The 11361-nt window shown below is 37.1% G+C and overlaps 1 long non-coding RNA gene across 1 annotated transcript in view; it reads right to left on the minus strand.

Annotated features, from left to right (window-relative positions):
• Positions 1–11361, minus strand: part of LOC141370158 (uncharacterized) — an 81300-nt gene that overhangs the window by 60521 nt on the left and 9418 nt on the right. The window lies entirely within an intron of this gene.

Below are 11361 nucleotides of genomic sequence, written 5' to 3' on the forward strand. Positions count from 1 at the left end.
TGAGAGTTTGTGTGAGTGAATAGGAGTGTGTGCCGTGGGGCACTCACATGTGTATGTGCATTAGAACAGATTTTCCTGCTTCCTTCAATCTCGTTATTGCTTCCTATCGGTCTTTATTCCTAGGTAGTAAGGAGTTTTTGCCATAATAACACTTAAGTGATGCTCTTGAGGTCAATATTTATGAGAAGAAGGTCTGCGGCAACCAAATGAGTATACCAACGTGAAGCCAAGACCATTCACCCAGAATGAGTTGATACAAATGATGAGAAAGCAATGAGATCTTCCACCCTACTTGTCTGTAAGGATTGTACACTTGTGTGCACTGCAGCTGAATAGAGTTGCCAGAATAAATACAGGATGTCCAGTTAAATTTAAATTTTAGATAAAAAAATAATGTTTGTATAAATATATCGTGCAATAGTTGGGACATACTTAGATTAAATATTTTTCATTCTTTATCGGAAATTTAATGGGATGGCTTAGTGTTTTTATTTGCTAAATTTGGCACCCCAATAGCTGAGTGAATATGTTTTAGTAGGGGAAAAGGGAGAGAGAGATTGAGAGAGAGAGAGAGTCTATGAATCTAAGAGGAGTCCTAGACAATAGGAAGGGAAAAATCAGGAGCTCATGGGGAAGAATTAACTTGAAATATAAAAAATAATAATTCCTTCACTGAGGCAGAAAGAAAAAATGTGGATTAAATATAAATATATCCAATTAGGGGAATAGGAATTTGTGAGAATTCATTCTTAATCATCTCTACTTTTAGCTGAATTAGGAGGCAGAGCCATCTTCTAGGGTTGAAGAGGTAGACATGAACTTGGGAGGAGGAGCTTGGGGGGGAATAGTGAACATTCGTAATAGCCAATTTGGGGGACTATATCATAGGAAGGTGGGGGTGATGATTGGTGGTCTAGGAGACCACAAATTGAGCCTCCCTGTTGTGCAATATGAGTAGCAAGAAGAGCAACCTGACTTCTCAAGAGGCTGCAGAGGAAATGGTTTAAGTTGTAGGGTATGGAGAATTGCCAAGCTGGCAGGTTCCCAAGTCTGGAAAAGGGATTGGTGAGACTGGAAAGGGGAGAGAATACTGAAAAAGGATAATCTCTCTTTCTCTCTCTCTCTCTCTCTCTCTCTCTAATATTTTCCTTTGTGTTAGTTTATTGTTAGACAGGCTCTTCTATCACTGTTGCAAGATGCCAACAGAAGCCTTAGTCTTAGGCTTGCATATTAGGTTGATAGAAACAGTTGATTGGCTAATCCTGGGGATCGGCTCCATGGACTGGGATTGGGGACCAGGGGCAAGAAAGACTGGAGTGCCATATTGTTTAATGGGCAGTTATAATCTGTCATATACGTGTCCAGAGTTTGGGGAGGACTAGAAAGACAGAAAATGACATGGGGGGGGCATAAAAGAGCCAAACATAAATTGTATACTTTGGCCTAAGGTTTCTCCTCCTTTTATAATTTTATATGTCCACTTCATATTCAACCCAATCATATAGAACTCACGGATTGCAAAGGAGAATTATGGTGGACATAAGAAGTACCTTCCTATTTGCAGGTGAAACTGAGCTGAAGTATTTTAAGTTGTTAGATGCCTGTCTCATTCTTCTAGATCCATAACGGCATCCTGGCTAATAGTTATCCTACGAGAAACACAGTAATCTGTGGTATTCTGAGTAATAATGGCACGATCTAAATAAATTCAGCAATTCAATTTAACAAGCATCTACTGCATGTCTACTACGAAAAAGTCACTGTTTTAGAAATTAGGGAATATGGTGTGCTATGTACACAGGTGTTCTCAGAAGATATTGTTGAATGGATTTATTGCTATATGTGAGGGACAAAATTAATAAGTTACATGGAATTTTTCTAAGAAAAGTTCAATACTAGTAAGGATTTATGTGGATGTTTTTGACGGAATAGTTATCAAGAAGATTTAACTTTGAAATCTCTTCTTGTATAAATCAAGATAGTGTAGGTTATACTGTCATAAGGGAAAACAGTTTTTCCAAATTCAGGGGAAGAAAACAACGCAGCCTTCATTTTTTTGCTCATGTACATATCCATTTTCATTGGCAGGGTGCTCTGCTCCATGTGGTCCTTACTGAAGGTGTCAAGGTGGTATGGGCTGTGATCATCCAGTGATGATTCAGTATATAGTTCAGAAGAAAGCCAGGATAAAGGATAATGCAGGGACTCTTATGTGCTTCCACCTAGAAATGACACTTCTGCTATATGTCAATGGTCAGAGAAAGTCCCATGGTCACACCTAACTTCAAGGGGGCAAGGAAATAGTCTTTCCATGTGCATGGAGGTAAAGAGAAGTGAAATGGTTGCCAATTTTAATCTATCTCCATTTCTCAAAGCTGGGTTAAAATATTCGGTCATTAGCTGCTTCATGATGAAGATATCATTATGAGATTTTAATGGCAACCACCACTTGTAAGCATCTATTAAATTCCAGGTATTGCGCTTGCAACACTGGATGGTTAATATTGGCTTTCTCTTTTTGTAGATGAGAAAAATGAGTTGCAGAAATTATATAGATTGTCCACAGTCACAAGAGCTAATGCATGACTATATAAAAGGTTCATATTGTCCAATTCTGAGAGAATTCACAAATACCTCAGATGTTGTTACTCAGTGCCTGATAAATGCATGTTAACTAACATTCACTTAGTAACTAGTAAACCACGGACCTAAACACTGCCTGTGTATTTTCCCATTTAAAGAATAAACATCTGCCCAACAGCACCAGTTCTGTAGTTTGCCCTTTCCTTGATGAACAGATAATAAATTATTTCATTGCTAGAGTCTAATTTATAAATATTCAAGTAGGCCAAAAAGAACACTCAAAGCAGAGAACATTACACAGAAAGAGCCTTAGACTTGGTATGGAGACTTCACTCTTCATTTCATCTCCATCTCTCACTCTCTGAATGAATCACTCAACCTTCTTCCACCCTGGCTTCCTTTCCTATAGTATGAGTGGGTTAGATCAGTAACCACTATTCACCTTGTTGATACTATCTATGGTGGTTTTTCTTTATTCACTCAATACTCATTTAGACTAATTCAACAAGGCAGAATTTGAAGTCTCTATCAGTTTTTAAAAAGGGTCTCTAGAGCAAGAAAGAAGAAAGACTACAATAATGGTAAGAATCAGACAAAGATACGTTCAGTCCTCAGCAGAGGTTACAGCCTAGCAGGACACTTTTGGTTTATGTCAGGTTTTGAGGGATTAACTTGCAGAGGAATCAGCATGGCTAATTAAAGCAAATGGTACTGAATTACTCCTTGGGTATAAGGTAGACCTACCTGCTTCTCAGCTTGTTGCAAGTTCTCCTACAGCCTGACATTTTCTGCTTGGCATCAGACTTACTACTGTACAATAAATCTGAATCAAGTGGGAGGTGAAGTCAGAAGGACGTCAAATAAAAGGTTAAAATAAAATCCAGCCATTCTTCCCTCATTTCCAGCTATTTCATTCCTTAAAGACTTTGAGCTCATGATTCTCAGTTGGTGACTGAAATCATCTCCTCTTCATGCTCCTACAATATTAAAATACCACATTTCTAAAATGAAGTGCTATACCAATGGTATGAAAAGTAGGCTATTTTTTAGAGTCAATAACAATTTTCTCTCTAGACAATAAACTTACCACACCAATTTTTCTTAAGTGACAACAAACATACCAAAGAATGACTTCTTTTCCAAAATTTTAAAGTTAAGTGTTTGCTAAAGAATAGGTTATATGATATGAAAAGTGCATGCTGCATATAAAGTAAAGTAATTATTTCAGTTCAATCATAGCATTATGTAGAAAAGATTGAAGCTATTGTTTAAATTCAGCTACAATGACCAACTGGGTCTCCAAACGTAGAGATTCAAGAAATATTGAACTACTTGGGAGCATTAATAAAGTATTTCAGGTGTCTAGCCAACTATTACCATAGATCACATCCAAGGAGTACAAATGCCTAAATATAGTTTGCAGGCTCCAGTCCACTACTTACTACTTCAGATAAATCAGCCAGATTTTCTTATTGAACAGAAATAGCCAACATTTCTATAACTTTTTTCTATATATATTTCTTTTTCAGAAAAGTTATTTGATAACAGCTAACACCAAAAAGAGGGTATTATATTAATTCTCACTTTAAAGGTAAGGAAGCTGAAGTTCAGTGTCCAAAGCTCAGGTTGTAGTAGTGAGACCACAATATAAACCCAGGTCCGTAGCCTCCAAAATCTGCACCCTCTCGCTGTCACGTAGCCCTAAGTTGACCATTATATTATCTATGGCCCTCAAAGAAATAGTGACAAATGAAGTAGGATACTTCTGATATAACCCAGATATACTGGCCAAGACCAATAATTAATTCAAGAAGCAGATATTTATTGAGTGCCTACTATGTGCAGGGCATAGCAATGGGCCAGACAGATCCAAATGCCTGCCTCATGGATTTTATTTTATTTTTTGAGAGAGAGGATAGGGACAGAGGGAGATGCAGAGAGATAATCCTAAGCAGGCTCCCCACCCCAGTGCGGATTTAGGGAAGATCTCTCTGAGAATGTGGTATTTAGCGATAATTTAAGTCAAGGGGAAGGAGACGGAAATGATGGTAAACTGTCATTTAAAAAATTATCAGGAACAAAACTGAGAATGCAACTCTATCACTGCCTCCCAAACCTCCAAAATCTTCCACATTTAACTGAAGGTAGAATGTAGGAGGTAAGCCACGCTCAACCATCAGGCGCTAGGGGGGAAGTGAACTTTGGGCTGACTCCGGATGGTGTCAGTGGTGAGTGAAGTGCTGGCAGTAAAACACAGGGAGAGCCAAGCTGACAAAATGCCATTCCCTTGAGGGAACGGATGCTCTTCCATTTCCCATGTTGGGAGAGAGTTCCAGGACAAGGCTCTAACTTTTTCTCCCCCTTTTTTTCCTAAACACTTGTCCTCTTTGCTGTTTTTCTCTCATCTTTGATTTCTAATTTCTATATAATAGGAAAAGGAAAAGATTTTGAGAAATGGTAATTCCTCTTCTCCCACCCCCTACTCCTAACAATTTTACTCATAGCTCATCTTAAAAGTTGCTTTTTTTCCTGACTATATCTAATTCTCTTTTCTCATGTAAACTCCTTTAAAAAATAAAGACTATGTTTGCATGCATAAACAATTGATTCCATCCATCTGGTGATTGATGAGTTTAATCTTGGAAGGATTCAGCCAAAACCATTTTAACCCTTTGTTTGCTTTTATTTAGGGAAACATACCATTTCACAATAATTACAGCTAGACTGTTTAGTTTATTTTGCCAATTGTGGGCACATCCTACAAAAAGAAATAAAATTGAACCTAACCATCCATCTTCAGTTAATTTGGACTATATAAAAAGAAGTTGCCAAATATTTTTACTGTAATATTCCTGGATAATATTGGAAGATAAAAATATTCTCACTTTCTCCCTCCTTCTACCTCCAACAGGTGTATTCAATATGACACCAGATTGCCTTCTGTGATGCTGTCCCAGTGAGTCATCCATCTGGGTTGCCTTTATCCTTTTTAAATCACGGTGATGAATACCTGACTTTAAAATTTTACAGATGGTGTCTCGTTTTGGTTGGCCTTACTTTAAAAGAAAATTTATGATTTATCTGGGGGAAAAACAGCTCCTCATCTCACAGGTTTCTCAAAACTTTCCAACATTTTAAATATTTGCTGCTGTAGAAATAAATGTGATGCCCTAATCTGATTCATAGATGCCAGTAGGGTTAAATTCTGGGCTTAAATTATGTATAGAATTGGAAATGACATTTTGAAAATTTAGAGTTTCCATAAGCTTAGAAATGCACAGACTTAGAGAAAGTCTAATTGAAAAGGCTATTAGTAGTCATCAATCTGTACTCTTACTTGATGTATAAATCCAGTATATAACGGCCCAATAAATGGTTGTCAGTTCATGCTTGAACACTAATAGCATGTCTTTCAAAATATACAGGAGGCTCATGCTGTGTTTGGTTGAGAAAAACAGGAGAAGAAGAATTAATTAGAAATATGATACCCTTTACTGTCTCTATAGAGGTGAATACCTTTGTCCTTACATTTAAAGTATCCAGTTTCAGGACAAACCTAAATATCCTCATGTGTTCTCAAAGATTTTGAAAACAAACTTGGGTTTCTCAGAGGGTAATGACTGTATTTTTTAAACAATAATAGCCAAGAAATCTAATTTCTGCAAAATTCTAATTTGGTCTATTTTTTCAAATGCAGATACGTCTCTGAAAAGGATTCTAAGGTTGACATCTTCTTTGAACATCTTTTCCCTAATTACAATGAGAACATAAAATGTGTTTTTATAAAATTATATTGCTGAAACTATTAAGACCAATATGTGAACTACTTAATTCCTCTTGTCTCTGTTTGAAGCACATGAAATTATTCTCATGCATTTTTTATTGCCTTACACATGTATTAGTCACATTTATTTAGAAATTGAATTTAAAATTAAAAAATTAAAAAAAATAAAAATGGATTTCTCAGTATCAGAACCTGTCTTGAAATATCTAGCTTCATCTTACTTACTCCACATATGGTATCTCTGTACCTTAACTCGTTAACAATTTGAGATAAGAGTAATTATGTCATGGAAAATAGTACAACCTTTTTATTCTTAAGCAGCCAGTTGATGTTTTCTACAGGTTTCAAGTGATTTTAAAGACTTAGTGTGTATTAGTGTTGTGGTTAAAAGCTCAAGCCCAAGAGTCAGATATCCTGTGTTTGAATGTTGGATCTTCTACTTTTTCATTATGTGACGTGAGCTAATTACTGAATCTCATCCTTAAGATGTGTAATAATTATACTTCTATTATAAAACTAGATTTAAGAACGCTATATTCCATGTGAAAGTGTTCATCTCTCTGCCTATCACAAAGTAAACTTAAATTTTAGTTATTACTACTTGTAATTTTTCCTAAGTACCAATTCGAATTGATAATGCTGACAAAGGATAGTTTTCTGAGTCATGCCACATTGGTCAAAAGTCAACAATGTCATCTGTCCATTTGCTTGACCAGTTCATCCCAGCTTCCCAGAAACTTGCTGAGTGTTAGTGCTGACAGCCCAACATCCTGGATCCTTTCTTTAACCTGGGCAAAGAGGGATGAATGGTAAGCCTACCTCCAGCCTGGATTTATGATTTTCTGGTCCCACTTTCATCTCTCTATTTTTTTTCCTAAGGCGTAACTCCTGGATTATGATAATTAACTTTAAAAACAGCTAAAATCTTACAATATGTATCATCTAGGAATGTAAAGGTTTACTCTAATTTTTAAGTTCTGGATTAAGAGAAACATGCTACCTTGTTACGACAGGTATTATTAAAATGTGTGAGGGTTATTATTTTTCTCCCCCACACTCTTGTGACAAATTTAGTGTTGACTGGTTCTCAGGGATGGGGTCTAGAAAGCCTGAGCTAGCTGAAGAAACCTCAAAGTATAGGCTGATTTTACCCCAAGTAGTGATTATTTTCTTGGTAATCTATGAACTGACGCTCATGGCTGACACTCAGGGTATCTGGGAAAATCTTAAACATGTAATAAAATATACGTGCATATGTTTGTGTAAGCATTTTTCAAGGAGAATACTCATAAGTTTCATCAGATTTCAAAAGGAAACAATGGTGCCCAAATGTGTAAGTTTCACTTACTGGAGAAGTCTTGAAATACTAACATTTGTGCAATTTGGGTCTACTTGTTGCTAGGTGTACATACTCCCAGTCCCCCACCTCCCCACAACAAACACACTGATCCCTTTAAATCCTTGGATTTAGTGATTGAAATCCCCAAGAATCATTTTAGAATAACTCGATTCAAATCCTCTTGGAGATTCCTTCCTTCACTCAACATTAGACAAGTTCTGAGTTGGTCACAAATTTGATTTTATGAGGGGTGCCTGGGTGGCACAATTGATTAAGCTTCTGACTCTTGGTTTCTGCTCAGGTCATGATTTCAGGGTTGTGGAATCGAGCCCTGCATCATGTTCTGTGCTCAGCATGGGGTCTGCTTCATATTCTCTCTCCCTCTCCCTCTGCCCCTCCTGCTTGTGCTCTCTCTGTCTCTAAAAGAAATAAATCTTTTAAAAAATTTGATTTTACCATATGGAAAGCCTGTATTTTGATAGAGCATTTCTGTAAGGACTTTGTTGTTAGAAACAATGATTAATATTATTATTATGACAGTAACAGAGAGAATGTGTTAGAAGAGGGTAGACAAGAAGTCTGCTCTAGGTTGTATATAGACATTGTGTTATTTACCCTAATCATGGTCAGTGATTAAAGAATACTTCTAATTTTCTTTTTTTAAATTTTTTTAGATTTTATTTATTTGACAGAGAGAGAGAGAGATAGAAAGAGAGAGGAGAGAGAGAGAGAACAAGCAGGGGAAGCAGCAGACTCTCCACTGAGGAGGGAGTCCAGGGCTACATGTGAGAATAAGAGCATTAGAGGAGCATTTTTATGTGGTGACAATGCATGGGTGCATGGATGGACATGGCAATTTACAGGGGTATATATTCAAGATTTCATAGAGATGTAGCAAGAGATGAGTTCTCTCTCATCCAGGCAAAAACGCTTCTTGTTGGACATACTGAACTTAGTTGAAAAAGCATTGCATAAAACTTATCAGATTACCTCTAAATTCATGGTCGTTAATGTTAAATGGACCTTCAACATTGCTTGGCAGTCCTGCTCCTTTTTTTTTAAATTGACTTGAAATTCCATAAAACATATTATTTCAGTATTTCACAGTAGTGTCAAACCTCTAGCCCTCCACCATTTTTCATGCTCAGTAAATGATTACTTATTGCTTCACAGAGAAAATATAAGCTGCTAGAGAGGAAGGCGTTCAATTCCTGAAACCAAAAATGCCCATCTGCTACAATGGAAGTGATAGATCTTCTCCGCCTTCTTCCGTTCAAGTCCAGCTTCTTCACTGTTGCTCAAGTCCCTCTCTTCCTGCCACCACAGGAATCTTGTATGTTATCTACTGTCTTCTGAGTCTTGTTATTTTACTTGAGCTTTCTTATCTCAGCAAAACTTGTCTCTTTCATTTAAATGAAAGAGAAGAAAGAAGAAAGAAAGAAAGAAAGAAAGAAAGAAAGAAAGAAAGAAAGAAAGAAAGAAAGAAAGAAAATCTTCCCTCTGTTTTATTTCCTCCCACTCTTCCACTTTACTTTTATTCCCTCCCAGTCAAACGTTTTAGTTGTCTCTACTCATTGTCTCTACCTGCTACACTCCATACTATCAGTGTTCCACTCCCAAACTGGCTATGCTAATGCCACCAATGATCTCAGCATCACAAAGTCCAAAAGGCAAGCTTTCATTGCTATCTTAGTTGAAATCTCAAACATATTCAATGTATTTGATTTTACTTGAAAAATATTTCTTTTTTTTTTTCCTTGAAACAATTTCTTGATTTGACTCCACTGACACCAGAAACTTCTGTTCTTCACTCAACTCACTGGTCAATCTTTGCTGGTCCCCCCCTTCTATCTCCTTCTCTTCCACTCAGTCTTCAAAGGTTGACATTCCTTCCAAAGCTTGACCCTTCCCTCTAGTGCTCCCTTTCCAGGCAATGTCTGGTCCACCCTTCCTTCAAACTCAACTGTTGACTTGGTCCATGTGTTAAATGCCTCAAACTCAAATCTTGAAAACCTAATCAGTTCTCTTTTACCACCCAGGATTCTCCATCTCAGTAAATGACACCATCAACCAGTATTCTGTTCAATGTAGAAGCCTGGTTATCACATTTGATGCCTCCTTCCACCCCTAACCACACTCATTTACTCTCCATTCTCTCAATTTTGCTTACCTCTCTTCATATCTAACACCCTTATCTAAATCAATGATGTCCTGTACTTGTTCTTTTCCTATTCACTGTTACTCCTTCAACAACCTGCCTCTTTTCCTTTCTTCTCTAAGCAGCCAGAGTGGTCTTTACAAATACAAAGTTTGTATCATGTTATTCCTCTTCTATTATCCATCAACGTTTTGCCACTGCTCCTAGAATAGCCTTCAAAATCTGTAACATGAACTACAAAGTCTTGAAATTATGTCATGCATTGATCTCTTAGCCTCATATCTTACCATCCCCCAACACACTGTCTATGATATAGTCACTTTGGCTTCCTTTCAATTTTTCAATTACCCTGTGCTCCTTCACACCATAGAGATTTCATGCACATCTAAGCAGCTTTTTACCCACCCTGGCACCTAGCTTATTCATCCTTCAGTTCTTAGCTTGTGAATCATTCCTCTTGACCCAGATTAATTTTCACTGTATCTCTCTTTCTTAACTTGTAACAATTGTCATATATGTAATTATTTGTCATTATTGGTTTAAAGACTTTATTGCCAACAAGATAATAGGCTCCATGAGGCCAGGCATTATTTGCATTATTTACAGCTGTATCATTAATCATTCGTTGAATGAAAGAAGAGACACCAATCAAATCCCATTTGTGACAACTTCTTGATTAATCTTGTTACCAAAAAAAAAAAAAAAAAAAAACACTGGGAATGCTAATACAATAAAGCCACTGCTTTTAAAGTCTTCTCATGTGGCAGACAAAGGTACTTTAAGAATTCTTCTCAACTGTTTGTAAAGTCCATTTTTTAATGTGTGTATTTATTTGTTTGCCTGTTTGCTTATAAATATTATAAATATTGCAAATAGTATAAAAAGCTTATATCAAACAAACAAAATGCTGTGCTCCTGTGATTTGCAAAGTATTATAAATAAATAACATCATCAAAGAGTTTAGCCAAAAAGAATCTAAATTACAGTTGTGTGAGCAGGGGTAAGGAAACCAGCTAACGATGGGGACACACCTGGGATCAGCCACAGAGTGAAACAATCATCACACAGAGGTCTGAGGGGGGAAGGGAAGTGTTCCTTGAGCCTGAAAGAGGGGTCTCTTACCTGAAGCTGAGACATGAAGGAGAACAGTTCCTGCTGAAGCGTAGTAGCGAGACTGAAAGTGTGCAGCAGCAGGGTATGTGGAGTGGTCATTCCTTCTCCTTCTCACACATAACTGCCCTTCAGTCTCTCACTGATGCCTGCCATTGGTCTAACCCAACAGGAAACCAGGGGACAAGGGGGAGAGCGGGGTAGAGAAAAGTAGAGAATAGTCTGCTGGATCAAGTTTGAGTAGGAGAAAAAGCTTCAGAATTCTCTCAGCATGCCTCCTTTCTTTCTTAATATTGTGTGAAGGTGGTTCTTTTTGTTGTTGTTGTTGTTTTTTAATTTTTTTATTGTTATGTAAATCACCATACATTACATCATTAGTTCTTGATG

The sequence above is a fragment of the Callorhinus ursinus genome, unplaced genomic scaffold (assembly GCF_003265705.2).
Source record: "Callorhinus ursinus isolate GAN/ISIS: 27379988/994484 unplaced genomic scaffold, GSC_fseal_2.0 scaffold2, whole genome shotgun sequence".
Classification (NCBI taxonomy): Eukaryota; Metazoa; Chordata; class Mammalia; order Carnivora; family Otariidae; genus Callorhinus; species Callorhinus ursinus.